Source organism: Triticum dicoccoides, chromosome 4B (genome assembly GCF_002162155.2).
Source record: "Triticum dicoccoides isolate Atlit2015 ecotype Zavitan chromosome 4B, WEW_v2.0, whole genome shotgun sequence".
Classification (NCBI taxonomy): domain Eukaryota; kingdom Viridiplantae; phylum Streptophyta; class Magnoliopsida; order Poales; family Poaceae; genus Triticum; species Triticum dicoccoides.
In genome coordinates this window covers 602,238,376-602,244,538 of record NC_041387.1, presented here as the reverse complement: position 1 = coordinate 602,244,538, position 6,163 = coordinate 602,238,376, and the positions used below count along the sequence as shown (strand labels likewise).

The 6,163-nt window shown below is 41.7% G+C and overlaps 1 long non-coding RNA gene across 3 annotated transcripts; it reads right to left on the bottom strand.

The window, feature by feature from the left end:
* Window positions 1-15: 15 nt before the first annotated feature.
* Window positions 16-2,887, bottom strand: LOC119291707. Of its 3 annotated transcripts, none has more exons than XR_005142602.1 (5): window positions 2,714-2,887; window positions 2,341-2,592; window positions 1,795-2,066; window positions 1,039-1,670; window positions 16-904 (listed from the first exon to the last, which is right to left on the bottom strand). It is a non-coding gene; the product is annotated as an uncharacterized LOC119291707 (long non-coding RNA). The 3 variants fall into 3 exon arrangements; XR_005142601.1 differs by having other exon boundaries at window positions 16-767; XR_005142600.1 differs by having other exon boundaries at window positions 16-1,670.
* Window positions 2,888-6,163: the final 3,276 nt, after the last annotated feature.

Here is a 6,163-nt window from a genome sequence, read left to right as displayed (position 1 = left end):
CACTAAACACGGGCCATCATAGTTCAGACATCCATACACATAGTTCATTCTCTTTAGATACAGCAGGGACTCACGACAGTGCGGTCTGATGGATAAGCATGGACCAGTGCTCATGCGAAAACACATTGCAAGATCTCGTGTTTTAAAAACCAGTACTACAAACTAAAGAATTATAGTTGAGATCTTGGCAATACCAAGTGGCCCGGTCTTCTATTCTGCAGTTCTTTCATTTCCCTGGCTTCTGTGGCTTTTTTGGGGCATCCCCTCTTTCTGGACATGTGGTCCGTCCTCTTGTGACCTTGGTGGCGACAAAATGCTGCAGAATCTAGTTCGTTTACTAAGCCCTTCATACAGGGCTTTGTCTCTGCTGTTTGTCAGCCTTCCAGCAGCTCTATGCTTGTCTGGGGCTGCGAGCCCCAGCAGGGCATTGACACTAGCAGAATGCCCAGCACTATGGCGCGCACTCCTCCGTGCCATCTTCAACAATTGCAAACTCGTTGTTGCCATGTAGTTTTGCATCCTCTGTTTCTACCAATCTGTCCTCAAACGCCAAACCATCTCTCTTCTCTACCAATGATACTCCACTCAGTAGCACAACTTCCAGACCTGCATGCATGTGGTCATGTAGCACTTGCATCTCCCATCCGCATGACTTCCATGGCCTTGAAGTACAGCGTTGTGTGCCTATGTTGTGTGCCTATGTAATTCATAATGATGGTGTGCCAAACAAACAATTGTTGACTTGTTTCCTTTCCATCTCCAGCTTCCTAGTGGTATTATGTATGACTTTGTCAGTCTATTGCACCCTTTATGCGAGATACTATTAACTGTAACCATGTGTCTGTACAATCTGCTTTCTGATCTTACTAAAAGTTATTAGTTTAGGATACTAAACAACCAACCTCTGCAATTAAAATGGCATTTCCTTTGTGTCAGGCATGATAATTACTTGAAAAAAAGTAGACATCTTTTCCAATACAGGGAACCACATAGTTTGATGCCCAACATAGTATAACTGGCGTGAAAATGAAACCTGACCTGTGAGTATTGTTTTCAGGGCAGGGCCGCCCATCATACGCAAAAATTCTTCAAACACCCATACGAAGCTCTCTTCTTGCTCATCACGCATCAACACCCCTGCCAGAATAATGCTTTGATAGTGATTGTTAACTCCCATGAATAACCCAAATGGCATGCCATACAGGTTTGTCCAGTATGTAGTGTCAAATGTGACCACATCACTAAAGAACTTGTACTGCATTCGGCTGCTCCCATTAGCCCACGCCAGATTTTTCACCTTGCTTGACTTGTCGGTCAACACCACATAGGTGAACCCAGGGTCACTGGAACGGATGTCAGCAAACACCTCAATCATCTTCCGCACATCATCACCAGCCTATTCACGACTAATCTTGCCACATATATTCTCAACTGAACCAAAGAAGCTACCTATTATGTTGCACACCTTCCCCAGGTTCACATTGTTTTCCCTGAGCTGCCTTATCAAATCCTTGTACACATAAATGTGTTTGTGAGAAGGCCAATGCACTTTCTCTCCCGTAGTCAGCAACATGGAGTGGTTGTGGCTCTTGCTGTGTTCAGTTATGTACCTGTTGTTGTCAGATGCACGCAGAAGTCTGATCAGGGTTGTTTTCGGCTTCAGGTTTCCCCTGCAAGGCAATCACCAACAAAAGCAAACCTTGTATCTGATAATGATTCTGCAAAACCTTTTATCTTTTTTTATATATATTTGGTTTTTTGTGCTCAGATTTTTGAATGTAGTCCAACACTCACCGAGCAACCACAGACGATTTCCTGCATGCTTTTTGTTCTTTCCGCATTTAGCCTGCTCTTACCATACTGTATTCCAAAACCGACCCGCCATGAATACAGATTATAGATATCATATGCCTCGCCCAAAGAGTCAAAGCTGAGCCCTAGCTCAGGTCGTATCACACTCGTGTCAGGTTGCTCTGCATACTTGTGAATTGAGATCTCGAGAGTCGAGAGCACTCATCCGGGAAGGGCATGGAGTCCTGTCCGGTGGTACTCTGCCCAGGCGAAGCCTGTACTTTTTGCAAATGTAGATTCTGTCAGCGACTAAACTTTTAGCAACAACCTATGCATTTTCAACCAGAAATTGTACATCCTGTCAGGTCTGAACTTTTTGGCAACTGCATATGCATTTCAACCAGAAATTATAAATGCTTGTAGCCCTGTACTGAATCTTCTCTCATTTAGTTTTTTTCCCAGCATTACATTCACGAAGCATACGAAATCACACACACAAAAAGCAAGCATAACTATCAAATGGAAAACTCTACATTTTTTGGTTCTTACCTTTTAGTCCAGCGAGGTGCCTCTGGATTTACTCTATCTATGGATTCTGCGGACCTTGTTGGGGAAGCAGCACGACGACGCGCACCTTCCTGGGCTCCAATCGCCCCATCTCCCCCAACCTTTTGAGCCATACCAGACCCAGCATCTGAATCACCTCCCTTCGCATTGGCTGCTCCGTTTTCTAACAGGAAAGGGAACAAAATCGGATCCTGCTGTTCAAGGTTATCAGTGAACTCCTCTTTCACCGGGAACCTGACAAAACCGACAGCAATTGCCGGAAGAAACGTATAGCTCGTCAGGGCACTTCCTCGCCGGATCCAGCTTATCGGCGGAAAATACATGAAGCAGAAGTCACAGATCTATAGGTACTAACATGTCGACCGCGTCAAGCAAAAATTCCATGCCCGCACTGTCCATCCGAACGTTTGCCGATGGCGAAGCACAGTCAGGGCGGCACAGCTGGTATATCTCTTCTTCTTTTTTTCTACCCAGCGAATCGGGACGGTGGCGAGGGTTTCCAGAATGAACGAGGTAATGGGAGAGGGACGCCCCGCTGACCGACAGACGGCTCAGGCGTCGACTAGCGTCTTGGACCTATTATCTGATCCATGGCCCAGGCAAAAAGGCGACGTCCTAGTCCACGGCCCAATGCGAGGCACGACGCCGTTCGTCTGGCCTCTCCGCTTCGGCCCCACGTCGTGGCTACTGTTTCGTACCGTATTCCACTGTATCCCCGACTTACCGCGTCTCGCACCTGACATGCCAGCTGGATTTGTTCGCATCCCGAGCATTAAACAGAGAGCGGGATTTCGGGTGCAGCTGAGCTCGAGCACCAAATCATCGCTTCCTCAAGGATAGCCTTTACCATGCTTATTTTGCTAGTATACATGTTGCTGTTTGAAAACAGAAAGTTTACCGCTGTTGCAAAAATTCCCTAGAAAAGTCAGAGAATGGTATAATGTTGAAACTTTTTGCATATTGAGATCTGACAAATTTATTATAGTGGGAATTTTATTTCATAATTTTTGGAGTTAGGTAAGTATGATGAATCTTGCATTCTTTACAGACTGTACTGTTTTGCCAGATTGATGTTATGTTTGCATTCTTTGCATATGTTTGCTTGTTTAATGATTCTATTTGAGGATAGAAGTATTAAATATGCAGAGGCATTTAGTATGCAATGTTTAATAATTATTTTAGTGATTTGTTACAGTAGAAAATGATAAGGTTTTGCATTGGTTTATACTAACCTATCTCACGAGTTCTTGTTGAGTTTGGTGTGGATGAAGCTTTTGATAAAAAGAGAAACCATGATATGAGAGGAATTAAGGAGATATAAAAGTTCAAGCTTGGGGATGCCCAAGGCACCCCAAGATAATATTTCAAGAAGTTTCAAGCATCTAAGCTTGGGGATGCCCCGGTAGGCATCCCACCTTTCTTCTTCAACAACTATCGGTTAGTATCGGTTGAGCCTAAGTTTTTGCTTCTTCACTTAAGTTGTGCTATCCTTGCAATGTCATTTTATTTTGTTTTGCTTGCTTGAATACAATACCAAGATCTGAAATTCTTTAATGAGAGAGAGTCTTCGCATAGTTGCATAATTATTTAGCTAGTCATTGATCTTCACTTATATCTGTTGGAGTAGTTTGTCGTTTGCTCTAGTGCTTCACTTATATCTTTTAGAGCATGGCGGTGGTTTTATTTTGTAGAAATTAATGAACTCTCGTGCTTCACTTATATTATTTTGAGAGTCTTAAACATCATGGTTATTTGAATGAAAACTATCATAGGAAGTGAATTGGATGCTATGATCAATTTGATACTTGATAATTGTTTTGAGATATGGAGATAGTGATATTAAAGTCATGCTAGTTGGGTAATTATGAATTTAAAGAATGCTTGTGTTGAAGTTAGCAAGTCCCGTAGCATGCACGTATGGTTAAAGTTGTGTAACAAATTTGAAACATGAAGTGTACCTGGCTTGTGCATCCTTATGAGTGGCGGTCGGGGACGAGCGATGGTCTTTTCGTACCAATCTATCCCCCTAGGAGCATGCGCGTAGTACTTGATTTTTTATGACTTCTAAATTTTTGCAATAAGTATATGAGTTCTTTTGACTAATGTTGAGTCCATGGATTATACGCACTTTTATCTTTCCGCCTTTGCTAGCCTCTTCAGTACCGTGTATTGCCCTTTCTCACTTTGAGAGTTGGTGCAAACTTCGCCGGTACATCCAAACCCCGTGATACGATACGCTCTATCACACATAAACCTCCTTATATCTTCCTCAAAACAGCCACCATACCTACCTATTATGGCATTTCCGTAGCCATTCCGAGATATATTGCCATGCAACTTTCCACCGTTCCGTTCATCGTCATCATGACATACTTTAATTTTGTCATATTGCCATTGCATGATCATGTAGTTGACATTGTATTTGTGGCAAAGCCACCATGCATTATTTTTCATACATGTCACTCTTGATTCATTGCACCATCCCGGTACACCGCCAGAGGCATTCATATAGAGTCATATCTTGTTCTAGTTTTGAGTTGTAATTTATATGTTGTAATCAATAGAAGTGTGATGATCATAATTATTAGAGCATTGCCCAAAAGAAAAAAAAAGGGAAGAAAGGCCAAAAAGAAAAAAAGAAACGCCCAAAAAAAGATAAAAAAGAAAAAGGGCAATGTTACTATCTCTTTTTCCACACTTCTGCTTCAAAGTAGCACCTTGTTCTTCATGTAGTGAGTCTCATATATTGTGCTTCAAAGTAGCACCATGTTTTTCATATAGTGAGACTCATAAGTTGTCTTTTTCATACTAGTGCGAATTTTTCATTATAGAACTTGGCTTGTATATTCCTATGATGGGCTTCCTCAAATGCCCTAGGTCTTCGTGAGCAAGCAAGTTGGATGCACACCCACTAGTTTTCTTTTGTTGAGCATTCATTTATAGCTCTAGTGCATCTGTTGCATGGCAATCCCTACTCCTCATGTTGACATCAATTGATGTGCATATCCATAGCCCGTTGATTATCCTCGTCAATGTGAGACTTTCTCTCCTTTTTTGTCTTCTCCACACAATCCCCATCATCATATTCTATTCCACCCATAGTGCTATATCCATGGCTCACGCTGATGTATTGCGTGAAGGTTGAAAAAGTTTGAGATTATTTAAGTATGAAAATATTCCTTGGCTTGTCATCGGGGTATAGAAGTTGGGAACATCTTTGTGTGACGAAAATGAAGCATAGCCTAACTATATGATTTTGTAGGGATGAACTTTCTTTTGCCATGTTATTTTGAGAAGACATGATTGCTTTGATTAGTATGCTTGAAGTGTTACTATTTCTTTTATCAATATGAACTTTTATTTTGAATCATTTGTATCTGAACACTCATGCCACAATAAAGTGAAATTACTTTGAGAATCATGCTAGGTAGCATTCCACATCAAAAATTCTGTTTTTATCATTTACCTACTCGAGGACGAGCGGGAATTAAGCTTGGGGATGCTTGATACGTCTCCAACGTATCTATAATTGTTGATTTTTCCATGCTATTATATTACCCGTTTTGAATGATTATGGGATTTATTATACACTTTTATATTACTTTTGGGACTAACCTATTAACCGGAGGCCCAGCCCATATTGTTGTTTTATTGCCTGTTTCAGTATTTCGAAGAAAAGGAATATCAAACGGAGTCCAAACGGAATGAAACATTCGGCAACATGATTTTTTGGAAGAATATCATCCTGGAGGCTTGGACATCAATTCAAAAGACCCTCGAGGAGCCCAGGAGATAGGGGGCGCCC